At 40.3% G+C, this 17,488-nt stretch overlaps 1 protein-coding gene across 3 annotated transcripts in view; it reads right to left on the bottom strand.

Annotated features, from left to right (window-relative positions):
* Positions 1 to 17,255, bottom strand: part of FNDC3A (fibronectin type III domain containing 3A) — a 127,034-nt gene extending 109,779 nt beyond the window's left edge. The window contains exon 1 of one of the 3 annotated variants that reach the window (XM_055801705.1): positions 17,112 to 17,255. The gene's annotated coding sequence lies outside the window, so the exon portion shown is untranslated. Of the gene's footprint in view, positions 1 to 16,896; positions 17,023 to 17,061 lie in introns of those variants that run through there. The other 2 variants (XM_055801706.1, XM_055801708.1) reach the window with 2 other exon arrangements.
* Positions 17,256 to 17,488: the final 233 nt, after the last annotated feature.

Genomic DNA, 17,488 nt, shown 5'->3' with positions numbered 1-17,488 from the left:
ATTCTCTAAGCTATCTCCATCCCACCCAATTGACTGCTTTTACTTGTTTGCCCCTTTAAGGCAGATGATACTGTACATCTGCTGTGGGTTGAGGTCTACAGTACAGTGCTGTCAGTACAAGAAGACTCACGCAGAACAAAGGCTTCACATTTTCTAGAAATTGCGTTAACAGAGCACTATAAGCCTCTTGTACAGCTGTATATAGATAGCATGATTTAGCTATTCCCATACTGAAGGTTGTCCTGTTACAAAAGTATGAACTCAGAAAAAAGTATTCTGAAGTTATTTTAGAGGTTTCATTTACTTTCCAGGTATACTCTGCAAAGATTAAAGTTAGGGGTGGGGAATATAATCCCTTAGGTTAAAAGACTTTGAAACCTGGCTGTGATTACTTAAGAATTCATCACTGCTTATGCCAAGTCATTTACACCTCCTTAGCCAGACTAATTAGTCTAACCAAGCAATTGAGGACAGAGTTTTTTTATATTCCTACCTTACTTTAAAAGCTTTCTCACTCATCAAAAAAATCCTCCAGGCTACAGTCAGTCTCCACCACTTCTGCAGGTGGCAGAGGGCTGATGAAAGTTACTTGGATCATCTTTCAAGCTAGCAAGTTTGATGATAAGCTTCCCAGGATATTATCCAATGACTGTTTGATTTAAAATGAATGTAGAGCCTGGAAGCAGAGGTTAGAATCAAGACATCCCTTCTTCCCACAATAGCTACAACCAGGCTTACTCTTGTGCCATCTCTTGGTCTTTCAGCTCCAAATATTTTGCACTCCTATCTGAACTGTCACAGACAGTAAGGTAATTCCTATATTATAATACAACATATAATTCCAAGCTATAAAACAACATACTCCCAGACTAAGCTGGCTTGAACTTCCCCAGGTTTAAGTTGAATCTGGCTCATTATCCCCAAGCCACCACACCAATGACTAGTCTCATAAGAAAGCACTAACCTTTTTTATCACATACAATGACTTTTGACTGAATTTATAACATGATATACTCACTGCTATCACCATTTATTAGGCATAAATCAAAACATATCTATCAAACTGGACACCAGTAAGAAATAAACATAACCCAAACTGACTCAAATACAACTGTCATGACAACTTGTTCAGCCCCTCCAAGACACGAGTAGCTCTGGACACGGACATACCAAACATTGTGTCTCAGGTTCGTTCATAGAATCATTCAGGTTGGAAAAGACCTTTAAGATTAAAAAGCCCAGCCGTTAACCTAACGCTGCCAAGTCCACTACTAAATCATGTCCCACACCTACATGTCTTTTAAATACCTCCAGGGATGGTGACTCAACTGCTTCCCTGGGCAGCCTGTTCTAATGGTTGACAACCCTTTCAGTGAAGAAATTTTTCCTAATACCTGATCTAAACCTCCCCTGGTACAACTTAAGGTCACTTCCTCTTGTCCTATTACTTGTTTTCACTCTTCATCAGCTTTGTTGCCCTTCTTTGGATACGCTCTGCTATCTCAATGTCATGATAGTGAGGGGCCAAAAACTGACACAGGATTCGAGGTGCAGCCTCACCAGCACCAAACACAGGGAGATAATCACTTACCTCGTCCTGCTGGCCATACTATTTCGGATACAAGCCAAGACACTATTGGCCTTCTTGGTCACCTGGGCACACTTCTGGCTCGTGTTCAGCCAGCTATCAACAAGTACCCTTGGGTCCTTTTCCACCAGGCAACTTTCTGTTCTCTTGCACAGGTGTTTAATGATTTAATTTGTACAAAAATTAGGTTCTCACAGGCACTTGAGTGCTTAGGCAGGTAGCCCACTTTTGGCACATAGCCTTCAGTGCCTTAACTAGGACACAACTAAATTCCATGTTGTGATGCAAGTGTTTGATTTATTCTGAAGATGAAGCACACTGCTCTTCGATAAACCTTGACAGGAGGTACTAGGTATAGTGTTATTCATGACACCTTCTACCACAAAAGTGCTGCCTGTCAGACTGCATCGTCAATCTAGGGCAAAAAAAAAATAAATCAATGCTTTCTTGACAGCACATTATTAGATTTCTCTGCAATGTCACTGAACTAGTCTTGAAGACTAAAGCTTTGAACTTCACACCAATGTGGGTCTATGCTACATGTATCATCAAAAGCCTTTTCAATATAAGTAGTCAAGAGGCAGCAATTTGTACAAGTCAGCGTGCATAATCTGGTCAGACAGTAAGATACGGTATGTCTGCCAGTTGCAGATGCCTTTTCTTTTTAGCTATGAGGACTAATAAAGAGACAGGAATTTGAAAATGGAGAAGTACTGTGTGGCGGAAGAAGTCAGCCAAAATGGACAAAAGGTTGGCCTCAAAATAAGCAGAAATGCTCAATAAATGTATCTTGGAAATAAATACATTTGATGTAAGGATATCAAATGGGCACAGACAGAGCTTTTAGATCAGCAGATCCAGATAAGCTTGCATTCAAGACTTCGGGAAGAAGAGATCTATCCAGATCTTTGAAAAAGACTTGCAAATAACATGAGTCCTGTTGAAGTCTTGGAGGTCTGGAAGAAAACCAGAAGTCTTGCATTAAATACTCTGCTGAAAAAGGGTGAATGGAATGATCTAGGCCTGTTAGCAAACAGTGATCTGAGACCAAATAAAATTTAATAGTTGACACTGGATGTTATTTGTAAAGAATTAAAAGACAAGTATGATTGATGGAAAAAAGCTTATCCAATTAACTTGATGAGATTCTTCTGGTGATGGATATTCCTGATAAAGGTACTAATCAGAGAACTGGAAAAAACAATCTTAAACTTTATTTAGCAGCACACAACATTTCTTTTCAATGAAAATACAGAAGAGATATTACATGGATTAAAACTGGACAGACAGCCCTTTAGTAACAGTAAATACAGAGTTGTTGAGTACATGAGTTTCCAACAGGAAGAGAATGTATCAGTTCTTGGCTTCTCATTACAAAACATGTTTTTAACTGAGCTGTCAGAGAGAGTGGGGAAAAAAAAAAAGGAAGTCAGAAGGAAGTCTGGAGATGACACACCATGACAATGATAAGAGACAATGATAGGAGTCACTTCACTACAATGGCATGAATAGCTTAAAAAACTACGCATAACAAAAGGTTTAAATACATAAAGGTAAAGCTGTTCTTTCTAAAACAAATAATTAACTCAATCCTGTGAAGAGCTGATTCTGAAAAGGATAAATAATAGAAATGGACAGCCAAACAAAAGCTCCTCAAAAGGCTGTATCAATTATACCAACAGCTATACCTCACTTAGCAACAAGGAGGATATTTTCCCTGCCTCTCTGCAAATCACTATCTCTACTGGAGTAACATAACAAGCTTGTCTCCAATTTGCTGACAAAGTTGTTGTTGATACCTGTTCAAAAGAAGAGTACAAATTACAATAACTTCTTGAAAATACTGAAAGTGAAGTATATGCATACCATAATTTCAGCCTTACTCCACAAAAAACCACTCTGGATGATATAACTGTCTTCTGACTATCTAGTTTCCCAACACACTCAGGATTTAGTGCCATCTTGAAAAGGACACGAGAAAAGCAACTGGCATTTGGACAACAGGTAAGGCTCAGCCTGCAGAGCCACTACAAACAATTCACTAGGCTATTGTCAAGATTTGCTACACCACCAAAAACTAATAGCATGCACAGCCTTCAGAAGGGGTTAAATAACACATGGGATAAATCTAAGGGTTTATTTAAGGCCAACTCACTCCATTCTTGTGGACATGTTAAAAGGGACCAGACAAGAAAGATGACACATTCGATGAATAGATAGGTAATACACTGTTGCTAAGCACAGAAGTTGAGAAGTAATTTTCTACTGGTGGTGCATTAAAGGCACAGTTATTTAGAAATCTATACTGACTTGTGCACAGCCACAACTGCTGTATAAACAGCTATCTCATTTCTTGTCTTGCTACTGAATATACTGAACTAGTCAGAGACATTCAAGGTGTAATTCAGGATTGCTAACTCAGCTGACACTGTTCTTTCAGAGTCTGCACTGAATCTGTCCTAGGATGCAAGGTAAGTACAAACCCGAGATTTCAATCAAGTTGGGTAGGTTAACACTTTGTACAAGACTTAGGTAGCAAACTACCTATTCCCCACTACTCCCAAATGAACTGCTATTCATTTTCCTTATTATTTGAAAAGACTTGGAAAGATTTTTCTGAAGACTATCAAAGCTGAAGCAAAGTAAAGGTATCTAAATTTACTGGACATAGTTCATTTAGACTCCAGGGCTTACGCCTGAGGAACCATGAAGGAATGGATTACACTAACAAGCCAAAAGGCTAAATGCTGTTAAGGCTTAAAGACAGAGTTCCACTCAATAGTTCAGGAAGCAAGTTTGCCTTCCTGAACTGTAATGACAATTTAATTCAACCCTTAAATGCTTTCAGATTTGGTCCTTTAATGTTTCTGTAGCATTACTCTCATGTTCTAAAGATATACAGGACTCTGCTTTTTCCTCAGTTAATTGTTCATTAAGGGTTAAGGAATATTGTAAGGCTGAGATCATTGGGCAGCACATTTCCTCTGCACATGCAAAGAATCAGTGTTTCCATCTCCAAGAGACTAGCAGCTGATCTTAACAAAAGCCTCTGAAAAACACATCAGCATTAAATCAGTTGGATCACCAAGGTAAAACAACAGGAGTCAGCAGCACGCATCCTCATAGCAACGCAGGCTAACAGCACACTGGGCTGTATTAGCAGAGAAGCACAGCTGATGGGGTGAGGGAGGCAATTGTTCTCCCCTACTCAGCATTTATAAGGTGTTATCTGGAACACTGTGTCCAGTTTTGGTCTTCCCAGCCACCACCTCCTCCCTGGTATAAGAGGGATGCCACAGACTGTTACTGGGCTTAGCACATGAAAGACAAGGAGAAAATAAGAGCGCTAGAGTAGCCAGGGTGCCATCAACTTGCTGGATCCCACTACCTGAAGACGCTTGTTGAGAGCCTTACATCAAACTCTTCTTAGAGGTAAGCAGCAGAAGTACAAGAAGTGATGGACATATGCTGCACCACTGGAAATTCTGTCTGGCCATAAAGGGAGGGGAATGGATGGACAACAGACATCTTCACAATGACAGTGGTGGAGCACTGGCATAAGTTGCCCTGCAATGCTGCAAAAAACACAATCCTGTAAATCAGTGGTCTCCAAACAGGGGTGCATGACAATCCTTTGGGGTGTGGGAAGAAAACAGGTTTCATCATTGATAAATAAAACATACCATTAAATAGTGGTTTTCATCTTTATCTCATCCCTTCTTTTACGTGTATGCTTTATAGCATATATACTATATTGGTAGAGTACACATATGCATATAATTTTTAAAATGTACATATATTGGAGGTACAAGCTCAAAACATCTTTACTGATGGGGTGCATGATCGAAAAAGTTTGGAGACCACTGCTGTAGAAAGTCAAAACCTGACCACGCAAGGTCTTAACAAAGGGCTGAAGAAGGCAATCTCCAAAGGCCCTTTTAAGCAGAATTCTTCTGTGAATTCCAGAGTACTAGCCAACCAAAACACAACATGCAATGGTATATGTATATATAATGTATGTAAAGTTAAATGGTTTTCAGTAGATTCAAATCCAGAGATGGACAGTAGTTTGTGACAGTAGAGCCCCCAAGCTCTTAAAAACTGCCAGAGTCTCAATTCAAAATTTCAAGGTAACAATGACAGTGCTAATCAAAATTCAAAACTCGCAGACTTTGGAAGACATACTCGTAGAACTGTCTGTAACAAAATTACTTTATGCTCTGGCCATTCTCCTAAGAAAATTAAGAAAGCTGCATTACAGGATAATTACAAATTAAAAAGTTATACTTTTGTATTAAGCACACAACACAAACAGGCTTCCCATTATGGTTGGACTGCAGGCACTACTCTGACAAATGTAGTGACAGCTAATAACAATGCTGTGGGCAAAAAAAATATTTAAGGACTCCTCCTATCCTAGAGATTCACTGCTTCTGGTTATCGAGTTTGATACAGAAAACAATTAATTGTTTTTCCCACAACTGAGGGACTTACAAGGCCACACTCTACAGTGGTACGTCTGATGCCTACTGAAGGAGGAGTTTGCACTGCTGCTTTTTCCTCAGTTTTTGTGATTTACAAAGTGCTTCTTCTCTATCTACCTACTTATTAACACAATACTTATAGCAACTTGATACTCTTTCACATTCAAATTCTGTCAAATCTGGTGACCAGATATAAACAGATTTATTACTACAGGGCTGTTCACAAGAGCCTTGATTGTATACAACACGAGGATGGAAGTTTAAGCCAAGACAGAAATGCCTAATACAGAAAGGTGCAGCATAAGGAACAGGCTCAATGAAATCAATACTGAAACATTTCCAAACTGCATGTTGCTATTAAATGGCAAGTGGACAAAAACTGGGCTATTCCATGGTTTCTTTGCCAGTAATACAGTTTCATACATGCTTCAGCCTGTATCACATTACAGCTGCCAATTCAAGGTTGCCATAAGGTGTGTTTTCCCAGTGGGCTCAGTACAGCAGAGCAGGTGTGCATTCCTCCTTCACCTGGGTGCTCCTGCAGCTACGCTTCCCCAGGAACCACAGGCAAGTCTCATCCTCATGGTCCATAAAACTTCCAGTAAGAAGGAAAAGCTTCTCTGAACAGGAGACAACACTTTCTAGGTTTTACCAAAGGCCAAGGAATGAACTTACAGAACCAAAACCACCATAAAACCATCACCCAATCTTAATACGGGAAATGCTTTGATTTTGTCTTCTCCAACATGAAGATAGCAGGTGCACTTTAAAAATAAATATCTTTCAAACAGCTGAAGTAATAAAGCCCTATTCTACTTAGATTAGAGCCTCACTTCTGAGTGACTCTTTTCAAGAGGATGCAAGCTACTATTTAAACATTTCCTGATTGAGGCGATTATAAGTACTCACCATGTCCATTCTTCAGTGCCTACTGTGAGATAAATTTATTCTTTCCTACAGTCTTTAAAAGATATCTCTTGCCTGCCAATTTGAGTCTTGCAAAAACTATCACAATTCCTTCTAATCTGTCAAATTTGCCATTCAGTTCAGAAGTCATCAGATAAGAGTAGACAAAGGCCCAAGATGTACAAATATGCTAAAACGAGGAAAATGCTAGAAAAAAAAATGCACCGATGCATCCCTGCAGCGAAGAGGAAAGAACAAAGCATATGCAACAGATGTTAGTCATATCACTTAATGCACTACCGGGAAAATGTCAGATACAGTGATGTAGCTGGTATAGAAGTGTATTAGAATATAATTACCCAGAGATCCATAAGGTTGTAGCTGAGCTACTGAAGTTATGAAGCATGCTGAAGAGTTTTGTGTTTGTTTTTAAGAATCAGAATTGAGCAGAATTATTGTAATCCCCCCCTCCCCAATTTACCATATTTTCTAATCACACAGTTTTGGATGTGGCAATTATGGTATGGTGTTTTTATTTTTTCAGTTCTGAACTAATTAATATGTAATCTATTTAAAACACATGCTTTGTTCCTTATAAAGTATTTTTCCTGTTTTAGAAAAGTGTTTCCTGGAAAACTACATAAAACATTTTCCAACAGAATAGAGAAGTGTTATTTTTTGTTAGCCGAAAGGTGTATTTCTTTTTCACTAATTTGGCAATCTCCTTTTAAGTAAAGTGAAACTGAAATGGCTATTTCCTTCAGTCAAGTTCATAATACTAAAGTTGCAGATAGGCAATACAGGAGAATTTAAAAATCACACTTTCATAAAGTAAATCAACAAAGTCAAAGTCTGACATTACTAGAAACTGTAAATCATAACAGTTAAAAACAAAGCTAAGCAAAATGTTTTGATAAGCACTGGAACTCCCTATAGGAAATAAGAAACTGCAACCTCTAGCAAAATATGGAAATACTTCAACTGTAGCTCTCTAGTGGTGTCACAGACACTAAACACAATTTCCAAAGAAGTCTGAGAAACGCAATACACATCTCTGTTCATACTATGTTACCACTGGAAGGTGAACACTAAAAGTTGTAAAATTAATGCAATACTAATATAAAAAAAACACTGATTGATGAGAAAATGCAAGTTGCACTTGAACAGCCAAAACGGTTCCTGGATCTAACTCACCCCCAATACTTACTGCCTGTTCTTCTCAAAGCAAGAATGGCCCAGCTACCCAGCAATACACCTCAGCATTGCAGGAGTTCAGCGTGTTACAGTAAATTAATACTTATTCAGCCTACCTTCATATTCCAGGTTGTGAACCACAATGATTTAGATGCAGCTTGAAATGCAGTTCATGCATTCATGTCATGGGTACTATAACCTATATGAGAATGCACAGTAGATAATTGAAAACATTACAGCTGTTCAGGTTTAATGCGTTTGTATTTACGAGCCAACAGTTTTTGAACCTGTGCCAAAGATGCTAAGCTCTTACCTGCAGCTGATGTAAAAACCTAAATTTTTGAAGGTCAAGACTACACAGAGAAGAACTAGACACTGATAAACCAGTCACCCTGAAAGGCACAGTACATTCACGGACACTTGTCACCTCATCTGGTCTGGTACGACTGTTAAATACTTGAGGTACATAACAGGACCAGTGCAATGGAGACTGCCTGAAAACACTGCATTATGGTTTTACTGTTGCTATTATTAGATTCTTAAAAAAAACCAACCACCTACAGTCCTTACCCAGAAGAAGTATATGTAACTTGAAGTTGTTGCATAACAATTCACTACTTACTATTTGCCCCTCCCTCCTCAAAGAGAAGAATCCTAAACTGGTTTCATAACTTTTAGAAAGTGGTAAGTGCAACCATATCACAAATCAGAATTATTAATCTGTTCATTTTACTCAGTACTAATTTGATAGTGAGCATTTTAAAATCAATGATGAAACGGACAGCACCGGGGTGCAAACTAATGCCTAGTCTTTTGCAGGTACAATCAGTCTGATTCACTGCCACATGTTGTTTGTGAGCTATACTGTAGCCTCCTTTGCCTTGCAGGAACAACTTCCTTTTAGGTACCCTTGGGAAGCATCCTCAAAAAGAAATGAGGAGAGTAAACCACACAGTGTATTTTCTGCACCGCTTATAAAGATCTCCAAAGCAATTTCAGTTTATTTATGCTACACTGATCTAAACTATGAGGATGGTTTGTTTTACACTCCTGTTACTCTCAAAAACTTCCTTAAACCCTCCCACTTTTACTTTTATACCAGCTAAATTACATTCTTCTAAGCTTCTGCCAGGATTGGATTTCCTTCAGTTTATTTTCTGCAAATCACATGGGTTCAAAACCAGCTTGGCTCTTCCCAGTTAACCATTACTCTTGCTTTCATTTCCGTTTAAGAACATGCATTTTTTTGAGAAAACAAGCCAAGAATCAAGCTACTTCCCCATTTGTTACTAACTCCCCCTTTTTGGTAGCTATGAGCAGGAAGGACAAACTTGCAAAGTAATTTTTTATGATTCCTTTAAGGCAAACTAAAAACATGGATATATTTTTATTAATGTGATGCAACTGGTCAGTGAGATAAATTTATTGCAGAGACAGCTGATGGTGTTGTTGCTACAAAGAGTGCATGAATCAAGTAGAACAAGCAGCTTTTAAAGAACTCTTATAAACAGATTTTTCTTGCTCATTGTGAAAAATGAAAACTATGCTATCTAAATGCAAAATGACATAGGATCAATGGGGCTACAAGTCTAACAGATTTTAAAATTTCTCTCCACTGAGTTATTTTGGAAAGCCTATAGGTCTCTGCTTCCATAAGGAACAGGATAATAGCACAGAACATGACAAGACAAGACAGGCATATAGAAACTACTTCCCAAGAGCACAAATCCACCAAAAAAAAAAAAGAAAAAGTGTTTTGAGGCCTCACACACACATTTGAAAGATGTTCTTTTATTAAGACTTTAAACTGCTGTGAATCAGTTCTGCTAAATTGTACTAGCGGCTCCCACTCGCACCACTGCAAGCAACTGGTCAACACCACAACAAATGAAACTGTAGGACAGACATAGTTTAAAATTATTCTTATAAAAATCACAGTTTTAACATAAACAGTTGCCTGATCCATTTCACTTATGCAAATACACAAGTGAATGCCAAGCATAGGAATAAGCAGAGAGGACCTGCTTCTTCCAGTGTTAATGCACAGCATTCATGAAGCTACAGACCACAATAGTAAAAAAGGTCAAGAGGCAGTCACCCTTCACTTCCCTAATACTAAACTTAAGTCCCAATGGTACTGAAGCAGTTGCTTCCATACCATAAAAAAAAAATTAAAACAGGATAGTCAAACAGCATCTCAAGCTAAATGCAACCCTTGAAAACAGAGTATGCTACTTATGCAAGAGCTCTCCATTGGAGGAGTCTGCAGCTACTGAAGGGGAAGACAGAAGACCAACAGCACAAGAGCAGGCTTCTCAGACGATACCAGCACTCCTTTCTCCCAAGCTCCACCCCATCCTCCAAGAAAAGTTTTAGTCAGTCAAAACACCATGGGACCAACTAGTCTGATTGCTCAATCAAGTCAAGAGGACAAAGCTGCTCTCAGCCTCCTATTTTACATATGAAGTTGCAACACTGAATAGTTGTCAATTCATTAACAAAAATGAATAGTTGTCAATTCATTAACAAAAATGAATAGTTGTCAATTCATTAACAAAAATGAAATAACAACAAGTGAAACTAATCTGTTTGGAGCTGTATCGCCATGATGTACATAATTAAATGTGCTGGAGTACTTTTAAGACATATTACTTGAATTGAGGTAATTTATCCTCACCATTGAAATGCCAGAGTGGAACATGCATATATACTAATATCGTTACATGTGGGCTGTCAAGTTATTAGCAAGCCTGAAGAAATTTAAACAAAGTACATTTCAGCTGCAACTAATTGTCAACAATCACCACTCCTGCAGATTCTTCTAGTCCTCATTTCTTAGTACTTTGTTACAACATCTTCAATCTACCTTCACACTAGACAAAATAGTTAAATAATTTTCTTAAAATACGTTTTTTTCTATTTACCTTTTTGATAGATTCTACAGGATTTGCAGAGGCATGGCAACTCTTGTGGCTTATGATATTTACTCTTACTGTAGGAAGTCCCGTAACAGCTTATCAAAAGATACTGTGAAACATTAGTGAAGAGTTACAGTTACAGTTCTCTCTCACTGCCAAGGCACTGCAAGTCAAAGTTTTTCTGTTGGATCTTATCCATTAAATTCTTGCTTACAGATTAGTTTTCAGCTACATGCACACTTTTTGCAGATCATTACTACCACCATCTAAAATGTCTTCCTCTGCCCCAAAGTAAAACTAAACCACTTGATATTCTGTTGTTTGTGTCTCAGTTTCCTTTGGTCAAGTCATCTAGTATATACAGTTCTTCCAGTCAAAAAGAACAACAAAACCCTGCAATTTGAAAACTGAAAGTTAAGAGAAAGCTTTATTTTGTAATCAAAGGAGTAAGAGATGGTATTGTGTATACTATGTTAGCAAGGGGAAATGAGACAGCAGCTTGGCAGTAGCCCATGCTTGTAGAATCTTGTATAAGAACTTGGACTTTGTTTAGCACAAACATGGATTTGCACATTGGGGAAACTCAGTAACATTCACAAGACAGGATTTGCACTTGTGAACTACAGGGGTTTTTTACTTTATACTGTAGGTAACTTTAAAGTTCTAGGTTTGTTAATTTTCACCTGAAGCTATTCAAGATCAGAAGACATTAAGAACTGAGCTTCACACATTTAAATGCAACCAACATACAAAACCCCAAAGCAAATTAAAGAAGAACTGCAATGCAAAAGGTAAAGTTAATATTTCTGCATCACATATTCCTCTTCACTCCCCGTTACTGAAGAAAGTTACTATCTATCCACACCTTTACAGTATTTTTGGACCTTGTCGCTTTCCCTGTGGACAATTTCCCAGACTTTGATGAATAGGTTTTTTTTCAAATCATGGTGTGCACTGGTTCAATTTTGTCAGTTTTCACAGTTGTGAAACAGGTTTTTGGACACTATATTATAGAAACCTGTATGTTGCCAGGAATTGGAAGGCATTGTTTTAGTGCTTCTGGAAAGCAGAAGACATTTATCACATCTTAGAATGTGCTGTGCTTCTCTCTTACTAATGGATTATAAAAATGAGGTCTACCAGTTAAACTGGGATTAAAACCTTTTAGATATTTTCATTTTTGACAACTCTTTATGCCAAACATAATTAAATATATAACAAAGTACAACATTTGCCATTGCCTATAAATGAAGAGCAGTGCATCTTTTCATTTGTCCTAAATGCTTCAGAACAATTCTTGAAGCAAAGCGGGGTGGGGGGGGGTGGGGGTGGTAAACTATAGGTTTATTCAGGACTTCTGCAAACTGCCATTGGGATGGTGTTTGGCACCCAAGATACTAAACTGAAAGAGAGGGTACCAATGTTAGCCTGGGTGATGCTTTGCTTGCAGAACAGTATGACCAGAAGAGGGTCCAGGCATCCTGAGAAAGCAAAAACTTACAGGGAGACAAAAATATAAATTCATATGTGTATGGTACATACACAGGCAGGTCTGGTGAGACTGATACCAACAAATGTGCTTGCCTAGACATAAATAGTGAAAGTTTGTTTGGAGCTATGAACACAAAGAGGGCAAAATATGTCCAGTCAAACTCAGTTTGAGAGATACTGGGAAGACATCACCAATGATCATGGTGTTAAAAGTTTAAATAACAGGTTTGGAAAACACAAAGATATTCTATTCCTGAGGTACCACAACTGTAAACAGAAAAGCATTCTAAACCCGTACATCCAAGAAGAGTACTAACATAGTCCTCTACACAACTGTGCCATCAAAATAAAGGCCACCAGTTTCTGCAGCACTTATTCTAACCACAACAGACACTAATACAACCACAAAAGGGTGCATGACCTAGCAGGTGAGTATAAAAAGTATATAGAAAAAGAACATTATACAGGGCAGTCCAGCATGAAAACAGGAGCTAAAAATTCTATTTAATTATTGACAAAAGGGCATAGCAAATTCTACTTAAATTTACACTTTTTTAAAGTCATCTATGACAGCTTAGCAAAGAAGTCTGAAGATATTCACTGGTTACAAGCTCAAGAGTATGTAAGCAGCTGGAACAGGACCAGATCTCTGGGGGGCAGACAGAACAACAACTTCAAAAAAATTTGTTCCATCTGAAACTAAATGTAAATTAACTGGAATAATTAAAGATCACAACCTACAAAAAACATGTAGTAATATTAAGTGTTACAGACATTTTCTAAACACCCTTCTGCCCCATCAACCCTACAATATACAGGCCCTGGGATGGCAATCCAAAATATTACCAGACATAAACAAAACCACTAAACTTTATGGATAGACAAGTTTAAGAAAAAGGCTAATAATGTTTTTCTACTGGCATCAAGTGAACATCAGCATTAAGGAAGCTCAAAGCTTACTGTGTATGGCAAAGAACAACCAAAAAAATGGTCATTTCTGTAGCTCAGGAAACATTGGCCCCATGAGCAACATAAACATTGTTTGAGTTTGCTGAACAGAAAAAGTAGCAATGTACTCATTCCAAACTATCATCACTTTCCTGAGATACAGACAGTATCTTTTAGTTAAGCTAAAGGGTTGACAGTCCAAGTCAAATCTATTTTTACTAGATCTGGTCCTACAGGAAAAGCAATGGTTCACAATTCAACTCGTGCGCTATAAACTACAGCCAAGTTGAATTTTGCTACAAATTGCCTGGGAATTTCCCCAAGCCAAAAATCTTAAAGAATGGATTATAAAATAGAAGAGTGCTATTGACAGATATAACTGAGATATTCCAGTTCATATTTTAGGTCACAGAGACACGCTGATGAAATAAGACCTGTTACCTGTAGACATTTTAGCAGACACTGAACTAGAAATCCCTTAACAATTAGAAGCTGGAGGTCAAAAAAAGGTACAGAGTTGCTGGATGCTGGAGGAAGATAAGAATTCCTCAGGTTCCAGGAGGTACTGACAACAAACATTAACGGCTGCAGACAACACCACTGTCTGGGAAGGGGGCCTGCAGCCTCACAAAAACTGTCTTCTTTAGCATCTGTCTGTCTGGGAATGAACAAGACTGTATCTTTGCCAGTTTCTCCCATCGACCCAAAAAGGGGTACTAGGCTAGGTTATAGGATTTGCCAGTTTGACAGAGGTGTCAACAGACCATCAGAACACCAGCACTTAACACCTTCCAAGCATCCAATTTTTCCAGAGACCAACACATTTACAATAGCATACACTATTTCAGAACGGACCTGCCAGCAAGGTAAATTAGTGCGTTGCTAAAAGCATTTAGAAGTTAAAACCATTTAGGAAACTGTATTGACAAAGATGAAAAATTGTACCTCTCCTGAAGTCAGGCTTTAAGGGTTTTCCTTCCTAGTAAGTCCTAAGACAGAACACTGCAGAAGTACGTCCAGTTAAGTAGCTAAAGTTGCAAGAATAATTATGAAGGATCTTTTTGAGGTATCTTGAGCCAAAATGATCATCGGCATAACACTGTATTAGCTGATGTAAGTCCAAATTCAAGTAAAATTAAATGGCCACAAGGCAAAGAATAACAAAAAAAAGCATCCCAAGATCCACAGGACTCACAGCGCAAAGAAAATGAATTATTAGCCTGAATCATAATTCAAAGTTCTGCAATTCCATTACATTATTGCCTATAAAAATCAAAAGCTTCTGAGTTTTAAGTTCGCAAACTAGTCGAAACTCCAAGCTGAAAAAGGTAGAAATGCCACTAATGGATTGAAATCAGACACTCTGTGTCACATGTTACCTGAGCATCACATAACTCATATACCTAGAGGTTGTTATACAGCAAAAAGCCTCAGAAGACCTCCATCTGCCCTGAAAAAGCAAAGACACTCATCTAATTTTGTTTTAATATTATCACGTACAGTAGCCAGCATGTGACACTGTTAAAAGTAGATTGCCCTCATCTTCACCAACCGACCTAAACAAATCATCACCATGTCCCGGCCTTTCTGAGGACAAGGATCTGCTCTTACCTAAGGCCTTATCGATGACAATCAATGTCTGATGCTCCAATGTAACTGATTCAGCATGTCAATTTCACACACACACACCCCCCCAAAGTCACCAGAAAAAATATGCTGGTGTAGTTTGCCATAACAAGTCCCAGATTAAGTTCACATATGTCAAGATGACTTGCATACATTCTATATATACAGAATAAATCTACAACTAGATGCTGTCTTTCCAAACTTAATCAGCATCCTTCCTGCTCCTCCATGCTTAGTAGGAACATAAGCTATTAAGAACTCTACCCAATTTTTAACGTTGAGCATTATAGACACTCAGCTACTTCTAACTTTCACATACATACTCAGCCTTCTCCCTATCTGAATGCTTGTTAACCTCTCCATTCATCATGTGATTAAATTTCATAATTATTTGACACCACTTCCTGAAAAAAAAAAAAGCAGAAAAAATTTAACTGACTGTACTTTCTGGATTTTAAGGACTGCTGAGTTGCTGTAATCCATACTATTTCACAACACAGAATATAAACACATCTGTGGATGCAGACTCACATCATGGCTACAGTTAAATTTCTATGCTGCATAAAGCAGAAAGTTACCCATTGCCATAACAACAAAATAGCTTCTTCTAAGGTCAGAGTTTAGCAGGAGTGGGACCTATAGCTTCTAAGACAGAAGCTACCAAGTATTCAGCAGCAAAAAATTAAGATATTTGAAGTCTTCATACAGTTTAAGACATCTATAATGTCATTTATAATACAAATACAGATATGTATTTGATCAAATGCAGAATTAAATTCTAAAAACAAAAAGAATATTTAATGTAAATTACTTCATGACGTGAGATGCTCTGGAATAACATGCGACATCCAAGGTAGTTGATAAATTGCGTTTGACAAGGTTAAGCAAATTACTAACATGTCTTGAGATGCCAGTCATAAAACACAACTTGCTTCTACCAGCATATTTTGCCTTGTTTCTACTGCTAATTTTCTTTACTCTGCACAACAAAAATCAGCTGAAAAGTTTCATTTTTGCTTTTAGTTGGTTTCACTTTCTCGTTGCCTGGAAGCAACAAAAAGTTTCTGTTTAGGTTAAAAACAGTCTTGGTTAATACTCGGGAAAGGAGGAATCGAGCACGAATCTCGCTGAACGAATGCCCCTGCTAGCACTCGGCAAGACGATTACGGTGTTTTTGGGAAGATTTTTGTTATCTAAATACAGAAACACAGGCTCAATCCCTTCAGCTGGGAGTTCCGAGGGAGCCTTTACAGCTTAGCAGAAGGAGAACAACAACAAGAAAAAGAAAGAGGTGTTGAAAGCCACCACTTCCTTCTCCTCCCCGCCTGTCACCGCCGGCTCAGCTGTTCTGGTCGCGCTTCGCAGCTGCTTCTCCCCAAACAACCGCCCTCCTTACGCGGCCGCCGCGTACAGCCCTGCCCCGCGGAGCCCCCCTGACAGCGGCACCGCCGCCCCGGCCGGCAGAGGCATCTCCGAGCGGCGGGGAAGCCCGCGAAGGCAGACAGAAAGTTTCTTCAGCGGGGCTCCGGCCGGCGGCGCCGGCTCCCCGGCCCTCCTCGGGCAAGCGGGGGCAGAGGCGCGGGCAATGCCGTCTCCTCAGGGGTCGGGCTGCCCGCGCTGCGCCCGGCACCGGGGGCAGGTAGAGGCGCTGCCCCCCTCCCTCGGAGCCCTCTCCCCACCCGGCTGAGGGGAAAGGGGCGGTTTAGCTGGCCGCCTCGGGGCGGCGAGCGCGCCTACTCACCGCCATGGCCCCGCCGGCTCTCCCGGCTAACGGTTCGGTCTCCGCCACCGGCGGGCAGCGGCACCAGGGCGGGGAGCTGAGGGGAGTTCCCGATGGCGCAGCTCGGGCAGGGGCGGCGCCGCGCCGGCCGCTTCCCCCACCCCCTTACCCGCCCACTCGAGGTACCTGCGCTTCGGCCGCCGCCCCTCCGCCGCCTTTTCCTCCCCTCCTCGCACCTGTCACTGTCTCCCGCGGCCGCCACCGCTGCTGCTACTACTATTGCCGCCACACTCGCCTCGTCGCCTCAACAATCCCCACCACCTCGCCCGCCGGCGCGCAGCCGCCATCTTTGTGGAAGGCTGGGAGGGGCCGCGAGGGGGCAGTTGCCGCCGGCACGCCGGGCGCCTGCGCGGAAGCCTCCGTGCGGAGGAGGGGGGGGTGTCCGCCGGCTGGAGGGGCGTGGTCAGGCTTGTGGGCGTGGCTGGTGACACGAGGCGGGGCCTGCGGGGAGGGCGGTGCGGGAGCCGTGCGGGGGCGGAGCCTGGGTGGCGGCTGGGGCCTGGGCCTGGCCTTGGCCCTGGGCTGGGCTTTGGCCTGGGGTTGGAGCGTGGCC

This window comes from Falco peregrinus, chromosome 4 (assembly GCF_023634155.1).
Source record: "Falco peregrinus isolate bFalPer1 chromosome 4, bFalPer1.pri, whole genome shotgun sequence".
NCBI lineage: Eukaryota > Metazoa > Chordata > Aves > Falconiformes > Falconidae > Falco > Falco peregrinus.
Note: the sequence above shows the minus strand (reverse complement) of the source record. Positions and strands in the feature narration are given on the sequence as shown.